Source organism: Globicephala melas, chromosome 8 (genome assembly GCF_963455315.2).
Source record: "Globicephala melas chromosome 8, mGloMel1.2, whole genome shotgun sequence".
Taxonomy (NCBI): domain Eukaryota; kingdom Metazoa; phylum Chordata; class Mammalia; order Artiodactyla; family Delphinidae; genus Globicephala; species Globicephala melas.
In genome coordinates, this window is record NC_083321.1 from 77,875,367 (window position 1) to 77,890,113 (window position 14,747).

The 14,747-nt window shown below is 40.5% G+C and overlaps 1 pseudogene; it reads right to left on the reverse strand.

The window, feature by feature from the left end:
• Positions 1-787: 787 nt before the first annotated feature.
• The window catches only part of LOC132597707 (lysine-specific demethylase 4D-like), an 82,634-nt pseudogene continuing 68,674 nt past the window's right edge, over positions 788-14,747 (reverse strand).

The following is a 14,747-nucleotide window of genomic DNA, read 5'->3' on the forward strand; positions in this document are numbered from 1 at the left end:
TCCTTCAGCTCTAAAGGGGGAAATAAACACCTGACACTTTCAGCCACAATCTAGTCAGGAAAATGGAAATGAAGCCAGTTATTTTAGCAGAGAGAATTTTAATATAAGGAATTGGTCATACAGGTCTTGGAAGACTAAAAGGCAAAGGGGAACAGTGAGGTCTCACAGAGATATTGAGGGAGAATTCCAGAAGCCCCTCGGAGGAAGCTTGGATAGAAGAAGGGTGTCTGGGACCCGGGCCTTCTCGGGGGCAACTGGATGGTGTTGGGAAAAGTGAAAGGTGAAACCAACCATCGCTGCCCAGATGAAGAACCCTTGTCCACTGTCGGGTGACGCGGACATAAAAGGAAGCAGAGTAGGGTGGGTGAGTCCCTCCTCTTCTTCCTGCCTTCCTCTTGTACCCCCCATGGCCGAACCTCCGGGGAGCAGCTGGCAAAGGGACAGTGACCTTTCATAGGCCAGACCCAGCATCAAGGTGTGGGCTGGGTTTGGACCCCAGAGACAATAGCTCGATAAACAACATGGTCTCTTTTGAGGTTCCGTGGCACTTTCTAGGCAGTTGTCAGTATTTGACTGTGTTCTATGTCATATGAATTATGAATGAATAAGGAATTTAAGGGAAAGTTACCAATAAGTAATAACATTGTGGTTTATGGCAGTGGTGCCACCAGCTCTGTATCCCAGGTTTAATCATGTCCCAAAGCATAAACTTATTTTGTACCTACTGTGCAGTAGTCATTTACTAGATATTAGAAAGATGCACACCATATAGGATACGATCTTTTTCTTAAGAAGTTTTTATTCCAGTGAAGAGAGAGATAGAAGGGAAGAATGATAAGTCCAGTATTAGCCGTTATGATTTCATGTAACTACAGAACAAAGGCAGGCATCTTTTTGCTCTTTCTGCCATTTAACAGTTGTATGATCAGTAAACGTTGCTTAACTTTTCTAACTTGGTTTTTCCTGTGTCAAATGCGAATGTTAATATTGCCTCCTTCCATGGGTTATCATTTGGACGAAATAAGATAATCCATGGAAAGGAGTTGGTATAACGTCTGATCCCAGCGAGCAATCAATAAATGTAAATTGTTTTCATTACCTTCATTCTCCTCTGTTCTTACGTCAGCTAATGCTGTTACTTACACCGAAGCCTATCAGACTTCCTAGATGGCCCTCTCTCCATTTCCCCACAAGTCCAATTAGTCATCAAGTATGGTACTTTTCAGAAATCTCCGACTCCTTCATTCCATTAGCACGTTGCCGTCACATCCTACCGTCTGTGTGGTTAAGGACTGATCACCTCTGAACGCTGCTCTTCCCCAATCCATGCTTTTCTCTGCTGCCAGCCTGATCTTTACAACTGGATCTTTACAACTGGATCATTTCCTTCTTGTGCTTTGAAAAATTATACAGCTCTCCATCTTGATAGATTAATTTCCACACTTTATCATTTGGTAAACGTGTACTCAATCCAGTTGCTGCCTACTTTTCTGGCTAGAGACCCTGTCACTTTTGTCCACACATCCAGGGAGTACATGGCATCCCTTGAACTTGATGCACACCAGGTCTTACTTGACAACTCAGCATGCAAAGCCTTCTCTGGACTCTCACAAAGCAGTTAGTGACTTCTTTTTCTATGATTTCATAACTCTTGTATATTTTCCTGCCTGGGTACAATGAAGAAAAAATATTCTTTGTATCTTTCACCATTCAGATTGTGAATATTTTGAGAGTGGGGAAAATATTTATTTGTCTGTGATTCTTCAGTGTCTAACTCATGCTTGGTACCCATTAGATGCTCAACGCGTACTGAATTGAATGGAAAATGAGTAAATGAATTCTACATCAAATGTCATAATTAAAACCCTAGATCATCAGCACTTCAACACACTTAGCTAAATAGTCCAATTTCACACAGAGACACACATTGACCACTGTTCCTGATTCATGATTTTCTTGGTGATAAAACCATCTTCAAGTTGTCTTCCCTTTCATAAGGTATCATAAATATGTAAGCTCTTCGACCTGATACTGAATTTGTTTTCTCTGAAATCTTGACCATTGGCAATATTTACACATGTGCTTGATAACACAGCTTCTAGGATTTCCAGCCCCCATAGTATGATGCCCCCTGTTTTAGGCATCATACTATAAAGCATACATGCTTTTTGACACACCCTTTTTAAGAACTTCCCTGCCTGAATCAAAATCACTAATTCAGAATCTATTCTATCTTTGACCTCTTTTAACATTCTGGTCTAACGTCTTTGAAGAGCTGAAGAGAAAAACGGGCAGAGTATTCTAGGAGATGACAAATAGCCTTAAAATGTCATTACCAGAAAAAAAATGTCCAAACTGTTACCCACTCCTTCTGGAGGACAGGGAGGTGGCCAGGCAGTGTGGGAAAGGTATAATTTTGAGAGCCAACAACAAGAACAGCAAAAATTATCAGGTTTTCGAACAATCATTTCACAAATTATCGCCTCCTCTCTAAAAATGTTAAAAAGACAAATATTTCTCGGTTAAGCCTCGACAGCCTAAAGTTTATTTTCAACGGCTTGGCAGGGAAAATGCAGCCTAATTTCAAGAATGTCCCAGGGATTCGTGCCTACAGAGCAACGTGTCTCTGTTCCCACAGCACCTTCCTGCAGGGACCAGGCCTGGGCTGTTCCATTCCTGTGATTGATGTGTCTAGCATGCTTTCCGGAACTCACTGGGTCCTCTGTAATACTTTTAATTTGATAAGATGTTTTTAATCGAATCCCTTACTAACGTGGCAACAAGCTCCTCAGTTCAATGTTTGTCTTCTTGTCATCTTAGTTATGTCCACAGATGCCCAGACTCTGGTGACTTTTCATTATAACTCACAAAAATCACCTGTTACAGCCCAGCCATTTTTAGCTTGGATCCAACACTGAGTCAATTCTCCTTCTGAGCAAAGAGCTTCCTATTTTAGTTAAAGTGTCAGGACCACTGAAAGCTCAGGGGTCTTTTTGGAGTCCACTGTTTGTATCATCCATCATTCTCAGAAAGATGATTGTCACTGACAGATGCATCAGAGGAATGAGAATTGTACCCCTTCAGTGTCACTTGTGTAGGCCACTCATCAGATGTAGGTACTTGTTTTGAAGGATAATTACGATAGAGCATTTAGCTTGTATAGACAAGTAAATGGAGCTGCTGCACAACGATTATCCACTTTGGGGTACATTAATAGTAAAAGACAAATACAGCAAATCCTCTTTTATCTGGGGGTCACTCACCTGGCCGTCTTAACTGTCTAGAACACTGGGAAGATCCGTGAAACAAGGCAAATTACCTGGTGAGTATATAAGCTACCTGAATCCATGCACTAAATGCTTATGAAACTTACCTATAAAAGGACCCATTAGGCTGATACTCTTTACCTATTTGCTCTTACATTAACACCAGATGCTGACTAAGTTGTTCGTTAGCTTTCTCAGTTTAGCCATCATAAGAAGACATGGATGCAGGTAGGAATTTTGTAGAAGCAAATGCACTAAGGAAATGAGAATAGATATCCCATAAGGTGATGTTAACAGAGAAGATACAAACTCTCCAAAACAAATGACAAAAGGATACAAAGATGCATCTCCATTTAAGGGGAAACTAGTTGTACACATCTTAGCTGGCTTTGGAGCAATACTGTATTTTGTATAGTTCAATGTACATATGTACCTTCATTAATCAAGAAATTAAAATATTAACCATGAGATTCTAACTTACAGAAGGAACATAATTAATACATGTTACAAATATTTCTGCAGAAAATGTTTTAATTTAAAAAATAAGTTTGGGCAGGGCTTCCCTGGTGGCACAGTGGTTGAGAGTCTGCCTGCCGATGCAGGGCACACGGGTTCGGGCCCCTGTCTGGGAAGATCCCACGTGGCGCGGAGCGGCTGGGCCCGTGGGCCATGGCTGCTGAGTCTGCGCGTCCGGAGCCTGTGCTCCACAACGGGAGAGGCCACAGGGTGAGAGGCCCGCGTACCGCAAAAAAAAAAAAAAATGTTTGGGCATATAAGAATACATTTTCTGTTATTTATAAAATTATATTATGAGAGTATTTCTGTATTTGACTGAATAAATGAGGCAGTCTACTGGAAAAGTAAATAAATTGTCTGGACCTATGCAGCTGAAACATCAATTCTGCTCCATTGGTGATATAACTAATGCAATTCTGATTTTTTGATCAGAACAGGAATACAGGAACAGAGGTAACTGGATCTGGGTCCAACATTTGAAATACTATTAAGAATTGATACTGCAATATATTTAGAAGTCTTGCACTTATGGAAAAATCACATAGGACATTTTCACATTGTTCTAGAGTTGCAGCATCTCCCATATAACTTCTGATGAAATAGAAGACGAAGGTGTCAAGAAGAGGTCCAAGAGGAGAGAGCACAACCACAGTTGAGCACTTCATAGGTTCAAGGAACTGGGGCCGGGGATCAAGAGTGTGGGTCTCAGGCTCAGGCTGTCTCTCTTTGAGCCCGGCTCTCTCACTCACGAGGTATAACCTGGGCAACTTCCTATGTTCCCTACACCTGAGCTTCCACATCTATAAACTGGGGTGGTAATAACAGTCTCTAATCCCTTGGGTTAGTGTGAGGTTAAATGAGTTAGTGCATGTATAACGCATAGTATGGGGCCTGAAACATAGTAAGCACTCGATAAGCATTAGTTCTTGAGTTCTTAAAATAACCCTGTCTGGTGGGCATTATTTCTCTACCTGATGAATGAAGAAACTGAGACTCAAAGAGATTCAAGAACTTTCCTGGGGTCATGATATAAGTAGATGGTCTGATAGAGTATCTGTATTATGCACATCTGGAGAAAAGCTACCCAGTCTCTGCCAACATTTATTTTAAAGATCTGTCTTACTCCAAGAGAAGAAGGAGGCCTAAAATCAAAGAACACGTTTGGAAAAACCAATGGTGTGTTTTCACAAATGTTCTTCAGAAGTCCACTTCTTATACTCTGTCTGATAACCAAACTTCATATCTTGGCCATTATATGTTGAGAGACTCAGAGAAACTACCTGATACTTGTTTTGTAGAACTACATTATATTTGCTTAAATGTTTTAAAAGCTCCACAATAATGAAATCTTTTTCCAATCTAAGCTGTTAGCAGACAGATGTTATGTCAAATCTTTTCTTGGCTCTGATTGTTTTCTGAATCTGGAGTTACAAACTCAAATGATTTCCGGGTCAGAGCCAGCAACCTAAAGGGGTGTGGTAGCAAGGCATAATAGAGGTGGGTGGGGCTTGTGACTTACTTCATAATCTGCTGTGTATGATCACACCGTACTCCTCCAGGCAGACTCACCTTCACATGGTCAGACTGCAGCCACTGGTCTAAAGGAATGGCCCACAACTCTCCTTTATCTGGCTATTATCGAGCTCCTCACCTGCTCCCAGTCCTGAGAACGAGAAAAGAAAAGTGAACTTTGCTTCTCCCTTATTCTGTTCGGCAAGAGAGTCAGATTCAGCAAGCATTTATTTAGCACTTGTGAGGCGCAAGGCCCTGGATTTGGTCTAAAGAGGATCGCAAAGATGAATCCGACAACACTGACAGAAAAATACAAACAGTTCTTCACTCATACAGTTTATTTCTGCATTCAGGTATGCTCACAGAAAACTGGATATGGTGCAGTAAGTACTGTCATACCAGTAAATGGTGGTGAGGGAATTTATGCCAAACATAAGTGTACTCTGAACCAAGAGCCCTCAGAATTAATGTCTGCACTTAGCTGACTTCAGGCTACGTTAGCTGGAGAGGCTCTTAGAGCTCAGAGAAGAATCACATCGTGGGAGTTGAAACTTCTGTTGCATGACAAATCGCAGCAGGCTTCCCAATCCTCCTCTTCTCCTGGTCACCTGGGTATTATCAGCTCCTTTTCATCCACAGCGGCCAGCTCAGTCCTCACTCTTAACTTAAACTCCGCTTATCCCAGACAGTAGCTTTTCCAGTTGGAGAGGAAACTGTGATGTTTTAAGCAAATCCTTCCTGTTCCTGGGGAGTGTGGCGAGGCCAGGGAGAGACTGTTGACCTCTCAGGACTCATCCAGGTGGAAGTTGGAACTTCCTCTCCTAGCTCAAAGTTCTTTTTCCGTTATTCCAACATTTCACATTCTAAACATTTCATTATCTGTATTACTCACTGTGTCACTATACATGTTGCTTTTTGCTATTTCAAATGTTTAATTGAAAAATGCTTTTTTCCTCATCAAGTAAACTATAAGCCCCTTGAGTACTGAAGCCATATTATACTTTAGGTGTGCTTCTTTGTTTCACCACCTGGCCTCACCACCCTCTTACTAGGTGCTCCTAAGTCAGTTTGGAACTTGAGGGTAACTTTGAATCTTCAATGATGTGAAGCAGTAATTCAAAGAAATGTCACCTCCAAGTCAATATGTGCATATGAAATATTAAAATTATTTGTGTCATTATCTGTAAATCAAACTGAAATAATGACCCAGAGGATAGTAAAAGCATTAAATATGGTGATATATGTAAATGTACTTTATAAATTCTAGCTCAATGGATGATTATAAGTAGGTATGATGAGATTAAGATATTTTAAAATGAATGGCCATTTTGATTATCTCTTGGGTTCTTGGTTATCTAATGTGAGGAGGGGAAGGATAAGACCAGCAGGTAATACTATGAAAGATCTTTAAAAACAAAAGGAGGGCCTCTTCTCTGAATTAGTAAATTTTAGTAAGAGAAAACTACAAAGATCAACATCTTACAGTGATTCTGTGATGTCCACTGATCCATGCCACTTAAACTGTACACTCTTAACCTCACCTGCATTTGTGAAATTTGAGTTGATTCATTGAGCATTTTGCTTTATAGGGCTGATCACATCATCTAACCTTGAATTCAATAAGACTCAAGGCAATTAAATTCTATTGCAGTTAATTTTTATTTTTAAATCATACTCATAATGTTAGGAAAAATTTAGTCGTAAATGCAATATTTACTTCTTTCTTTCTTGTCCCTTCAAATTAAAAAAAAACTCATTATTGGCCTAAGATTAGAGACCTGATGATATGTCTTAGCTTAATTCTTCAATCTGTAAAAGAAATTGTGAAAACAGTTTTCATCACTTGATGAAACGAAAGAGACTCTGAATTAGTTGATACAGTGAAAGGCACTGACCACAGAATGAGTGCTTGGGCTCTTCAGAGGTAATTTGTCATACTTTCATCATTAGCAAAGCTTCAGTCTGATCTCATGGGTACCAGAGGAAATGAAGGAGCTGGATTGTGTACACACAGGGTGTCAGAGCCCTAAGGCTGTCCCCAGCCAGTGAATGGGGCTAATGTGATGCTGGTCTCCAAGTGTGGGTACTGTAACAGGGCGGCACTCCTAGCGCCATTGTTTCCTTCATGGAAGGAGGTACTCGTAGGCTTGCCAATACTGAGTGGGAGAAAAGCCTTGTCTCTTTCATATAAATAGTATTGTGACAAGGCAGAATTGGGCATTGGTTTCAAAACACCAATGCTCAGTTCACTGCAGCACTATTTACAATAGCCAGAACATGGAAGCAACCTAAATGTCCATCAACAGAGGAATGGATAAAGATGTGGTACATATATACAATGGAATATTACTCAGCCTTAAAAAAGAATGAAATAACACCTTTGCAGCAACGTGGATGGACCTAGAGATTATCATACTGAGTGAACTAAGTCAGAAAGGTAAAGACAAATATCATAGGATATCACTTATATGTGGAATCTTAAAAAAAAGGGTACAAATGAACTTACTTACAAAACAGAAATAGACTCACAGATGTAGAAAAGAAACTTATAGTTACCAGGGGGTAAGGGGGGGAGGGATAAATTGGGAGATTAGGATTGACATATACACACTACTCTATATAAAATAGATAACTAATAAGGACCTACTGTATAGCACAGGGAACTCTACTCAATACTCTGTAATGACCTATATGGGAAAGGAATCTAAAAAAGAGTGGACATATGTATATGTATAACTGATTCATTTTGCTGTACAGCAGAAACTGACACAGCATTGTAAGTCAGCTATACTCCAATAAAAATTAAACAAACAAACAAAACAAAACAGAACAACAACAACAAAAAAACCCCAAAATGCCCAGGCTCCACCCCTAGAACCTGGTATCATTTCTCTGGGGTAGGAACCTGGAATTGTCATGTTAAAGATTGTCTCAGTGGCTTCTAACAGGCAGTCAATGTGAAGAACCTAAGACTTCTTAAAATTTCCTGGTGGGAATAACCTGGTAATTTGTTACTATACAGATTCTTATTTGTCTCACTAGATACATCTGCACTTTAACAAGCTCCCAGCAGATGCCAGAGCTGCTGGTCTGAGGTCCACTCTGGGAGAAGCAAGGATCTATGCTATGCTCTCCAGGATCTGGACTTCTGCTGTTCAGGTTTACCTACGGTGGTTCATGCCTCACACACCCCATTTTGCCTTAGCACATATACACTTCAGAGTAACATATAACCAGTTTCATCCTTTATTTATTGATTATGAAAGCATTAATTATCCCTAAAGTAATTATTGTGAACACACTTAAATATGTGTGCTTCCATGGTTAGGGTACTCTAATTCGGTATTTCCAATGTTTCACTGATCATCAAAGTCATCTGGGAGCCTTAAAAGTCTAATGGGAATCCTCCCCAACAGTGGAGGGTGGCAGGAGGGAAAGAGAAAATTTTTAACGAAACCCTGCAGGTGATGGTGATTCAGACATCTTCACTCTGGAAGTTTATAAGCATTTACAAAAGGTAATGAATGAAAGAAAATCATCATCTCTTTCACCTTCAGTATATGTTAAAATAATACAACTTGCAACTCACCTGTTACAACCTGTGGGTATGCTATTTTGTCATACGTTATAAAGGAAATACAATTAAAATACACAAACTACGAATATATCTGTGGCAGTGTCAAAATCCCAGAGTTAAAAAGATGCCAAAACCCTCTTGATGTATAGCCTGAAAAGGGGAAGTGAGAGTTGGGTGCAGGAAAATCATCCCACCCAATACTCCTCTCTCTGTGGGTGTCCAAATATCTCTGCCCCAGTGAAGGGACCATTCTGGCTTCCAGAGGGCAGATCAATCTTGCCGCCATCTTGCTGAGGGAGGAGCTAATCTCCTCAGCAAATTAATTAATCAACCAATCCACTAAATGGGCATAGTTTGCAAAGAACCTCATGTAATTCTCAATTAGGAGAACATACAGAACAATGAAAGCACATGGCATTAGTTATTTGTTATCTGGAAAGCCTCCTACTTTAATTCTCCCTCCTCTCTCTCTTTCTCTCTCTCTCCCTGCAGCACAGAATAAGGAGAAGACACGGCTTTAAGTTCCAGCCTATTACCTATGAAACATGGGCACTAGTCCAGTGAGATGTTTCGTTCCTTTATAGTCTCAGCGTCTTCGTAGTTGGTTCTGTTGTGAGAATCAAATGAGTTGCTGGGATTTGAAAGCTGAGAATCCAGAGGTTATCATTTCTTCCTGCCTGGGTCTCCTTGCACCTGGCTCTTCCCTCCATGCTTCAATTTCCACACACAGGCCAGTGGCTTCCCCCTTTATACACTGCTCACCACCTTCCATCTGCACGCACAGGAGAATTAAAACTGATTTTTGAGGATAGTTTCCGAAGGCTGACTCTGGCTATTTTCAGTTATTCCCTGATCATACCACCCCCATCCCTCCCAGTCCTGCCCCAATGAATTTCTCTCTGCTCCTTTTTCCAGCAAACACTGCCTATATTTTGTCTATTTCATCATGTCTTATTTTTATGTATATTATACCTCACCCACAAATTTATGAGCAACTTGATTTTGGGAATGAAGTTTTCATTACCTTTCTACTCTCACAGTCCCTGGTACAAGGTAGATGCTCTATGCAGGCACATCTATTTGAATTAAGCTTCAAACTCTGTCAAAAGAGCCTGTGAATTTAGGGTGTGGGGAAGCAGAAAGAGGGCTGCTTTATATTAGAGCATGAGTGTTTTAGTCAAATGGTGCAAATCATCCTAAACTCATTTGTAGGAAGATGTGTAAAATTCAAAGTGACAAAAAATAAAAATAAATTAAACTTATAATGCTACTTTTCAAACCTCAAACCTTATTTAGTTTAGAATCGTTATTCTCCATTTTAAATTGATCTCGAGTATGAATGTAAACTCTTTAAGAAAACTAATAACTGAATTCAACATTGTTTGGGGGCGCTTACTGCCATCTTACCTTCACTATCTTTTACTTCAGTCTCTTAAGAATAAAATTTCACGCCCAGGGAGAGATCATCTTAAAGTATTCTTTTGAAGCACAATGCACTATTCTTTGGGCTAATTTTTCAAAGAGTAAACTTTAAGCTTTGAGAATGTGTTAATACAGTGAAAGGATCTCAGAGGGGAATTTTGCAGATCTGTTTATGTTTAAAATGCAGACATCAGAAAAACACTTTCATTTAGTCCTCTATTTAGCAAGCAGGATTTTCACAGCATTCTTTTTGTGTGTGTGTCTCTCTTTATTTTTGTTCTGTTAGCATTCCCTTGAAGCCTTGGTACTGTTTTTGTGGAGTGTTTCTAATGTGAGTATAGTATGAAGTATGCTAAGGAAGGAAGAAGTCTGTGAATTCACATCCTGTAAGGGAGGCAGCTCAGATGGATAAAACTATTTGATTCAGAATCTGAATTAAGGTAATAACACAGGAGCCATACAATCCAGGCGTATGCCTCAAATTGTGGGAATAGTGGAATCTCTAAATCGGACATTTAGGAACACAAACAAAAAATTAGCTAAGAAAGGCTAAACTCACCTTCCAGAATGGTAAGCTTCATGTAGCTGCCATATAATCCAGTTCATTGGTTTGGTGTATAAACTCAGGGAACTCTCTTAACCTCCAGATTATGACCAGTCTGCCATCTGCAAATGGAGAGACTATTGTTTTTCTTTTTTCCAGAGTTCTCTTCTTACTGTGAAAAGGACAAGTTCTGACTCAATCCAGCAATTCAGGGGTAGGTACCAACAGCTCAAAGAGAAAAATATAAACCCAAAGGACTGCTGAGGATTCTGAAATCCGATCATCCTGCAGGAGGGTCCAGGCTGTTCTCTAGGATGTGGCTGCTACACTCAGTTGAGCTGAGCACTTGGGTGGTCCTTGCGGAAGGACTGCAGAAGCTCAGGCAGACACCACCTTGAATCAGGTGAGCAGGAAGCCTCAAGGTTCTGTGCCCGCGGCAGGATGGGTTACGGTGTCTGATGTGCATCACTCTTGTGGTATTTCCTTGGGGGAGGAGAATGTTCCTTTTACCAATGTCAGTCTGAGCCACTGTTAGGCTGCTCTTTGAACATACCTGAGATATCCATGCTCCCCAAGCCACGTGTCCTCAGCTTCAGGACCCTGGGTAGTGGTGGGAGGAGGGCTGCATGTGGTTCTGCCATCGTTCCTGTGCTGCGTCCGCAATGGGCTGCCCCACCCTTGGTGGTGACTCTAGGAAGCCTGCAGAGACTCACCAGTGGCTTAGCCCCTGGTGTCCCTCATGGACTGCTCAATTTATTTGAAGCTACTTCAGTCCATCAGAAATATTCTAACAATCTCTAATCTTACAGAAAAGGGTTAGGATCTCAAGCCTCTTTGTTTTAGAAAGTTCTTTGCCTCCTGTGCAATTTTTGAACTCCATCTCCAGAAACTCTCTAGCATTTTATAACAAGAGAGTATTGGTAGATCTGTTGGACTATTGTACTTTCCTGTGGAGTCAGAATGCTAGAATTTAGAGGAAGAGGGAATCGGTCTACTTGCCTTAAGGTTGAGGGAGGGCACACATGGTTGTCCCACTTCAAAAAAGTTCTGCTTCATGATGCATGTCTTTTGTTTCTGCTGGTATAAGGGAAAACCAAAACAAAACAGCAAAATGGTGGGAAGCAATTACCTGAAAGTTTATTTTATCTTAAAATTAAAAAAAGAGACAACACAAAAAACTGCCTCAAGTTTGCCCTTACCAGGTGCCTTTAGTTAAAATAATTACGTAGGAATGGGTTTCAACATAACATTGATATCCAACAACCTCCACATTTTATATAAGTGACATTTCTTACAAAATGCCAGCCTGTAGGTATTTATTATCCTAAGATAAGCTTCTTTATCTTCCTGCAGCTTCACAACTGCTAAGTCTACTTCCACAAGAATTCTTGTTCCTCATCTGTGATTTGGGTCTCTTCTCACCTTTAGAAAGGTTAAATTTCATGCTTTCAGGTTGGGCTTTGAAAAGTTACCTCCTGATTGAGGAATGAACTAAAAATTACATTTCTAGGTTAGCAGGAAAGCTGGTACTTTCTTCTTAATGCAGCTAAAGAGTCTCCTTGAATATGCATTCATGGCATTTCTGTTAACCACTTGATACCCAATAAATTGGGGTACATGTTATGCTAAATTGAAGCTGAAGCCACATTTAAATGTGAATGCATAGTGGCCTTTAGCAGAAAATAGGGCAAAATACAGAAAAATAAGAAATACTATGGTTTTAAAAGAAACTACATATACGTACATATATGTATAGCTGCGTGTGTGTGTGTTTATTTAAAAGTACTTGTGAGAAAGTGACCTCATCTCCCAAGAAAAGCTTGGATACAAATGTCTCTCAAATTCCTCACACCATGACAATTCTATGAAAAGAAAATCCCCAAATCTTGCTTTAGTGTCTCAGTAGGATTTTTTTTTTAATTGACCATAAGAGTGCCTCTTTTGATGATCATTCGTTTTCATTTTTCTTGTCTAAATTTAAGCCTTTATTGTTTCCAGGTTCTCCTGGGTATAAACTGACATGACTTTCATTTCACCTCCCGAGATCACTTGGTGAGGAGGGAGAGAGAGCTGCTGACAGAAACGAAGACGGCTTTGAACTTTTCCTCCATCTCCAGGTCAGGCTCCCCTCTCCAACCCACTGCACGCAACCTCCAGACTTAAAAGCCAATAGCTTAAAATAACTGGCCAGCTGGACAAACTTCACATCCTATAGAAGCAAACAAACCTGCACCAGGAGTTCTGCTTCTAACATATTCTGCTGCCAGTCAATGTGCAGACTGGGTCTTGCCCTGTGTCTCATTTGACTTCTTTCAACATTGGTTTTCTTACCTTCATGTGAGGTAGTAGGATTTTTCCAGTTCTAAAACACTGCAATATTTAACCATCTGAACAATCTGCCCATGTGCCAATAGCTGAGAAATCCTTTCTTTATGCCATACAGATTAAGTCATATTCAGTCAAAACTCCACTAATTTTGCTTGGATAAGTGGTCTCCCTGGCCAAGGGTAGGGCTGTTACCTGAGGGACCAATGTGTGTAACTTTCCTAGGCACTCGCCCTGATTTTGCTAAATGTAGAGAAAACTATCCTTAGCGGAGTAACTCCCAGGCACGAAGGTGTGCAAGACAAGGAACCCCGAGCAGGGCCACCACTTTCCCAGTCCTGTGCATGGAGGCCCTGCCTCCTGCCCTTCTGCTCGGGAAGCAGCTGAAAACACCAGGCTGTGCTCATATGTCTCAGCCCAACGGACCCGGGTGATGGGCAGATTGTGGTCTGTACCCCAGGAGGACTGTGCTTGCTGGTGGGCTGGTCCAAGGCTCTCTCTTGGCCGATAGAAACATGAGACAGAGTTGGGGTTTGGAAGCAGGAAAAAAAGCAAGGGGAAATGCACAGAGGAGGATTAAATAGTCATAATCCTGCAGCTCCCAGTTAGGGGTCCACGTGGCTTGGCGATAGGGTGGAATTAAAGCATGGACTTCATTCTGAGCAGCCTTCCCAGGGCAGGCTTGGATTCCTGTAAACATAGGAGACTATATTCAGCATTGTATAATAACTTATAATGGAAAATAATCGGAAAATGTGTGTGTGTGTGTGTGTGTATATATATATATATATGAATAAATCTCTTTGCTGTACACCAGAAACTAACACTAACTGTAAATCAACTATACTTCATTAGAAAAAATAACCAGATGATGTCCAAGGTCCTTTCCATTAAAAAAAATATTCTGTAGTAATTCTACTACGGAATTACTAGTTTTTTGTTTTTGGTCTCTCAATCTCTCACTGATGTGACGTAATCACCCTTTCATTGTAACACTGATGTTAAACATATTCATCCCAGCTGTTAGATTTTTAAAATACTGTGTTCAGTGATATAGCCAAACACATTTTCTTATGTCTAAGAGGTATTTGTTATACTCAGGATGTTGGCATTATATGGTAAATATTTAAACGTAATCCTTTTTTTAAGTTGTTCTGTCATATGTTAGCCATTATCATAATTCATTGAGCTCCATGGAGGGGCTAGATGCGCCAGTAGCAAGACAATAGTTGGGATTTACAATCTGTTGGAATAGTAGATTAGAGGCAGATCAGGAATGGAAATGAAGATGTGGGTCACACAAATATGGCATCTAGAGGATGACTGAGAACTGAGCAGAGAGGCTTATCAGAGGCTGGCAGCACCGTTGTCCTACAAAGGCTGTAGAGACAATACCAAGCTTTTTAAGGAAATGGTTCAGTAATCATGAAGAAGCCAGAAATGGTATTCTAAGCAAAGGTTTGCTATGAGATTGGCAAGTTGAAAAGAGCAAGGGATTTAAAAATGGATAAAATGAATAGCATCCTTAATCACAATAAGATGTATAGCTTGGGGAGGTAATGTAACACACTGAGGCCTGATGCCC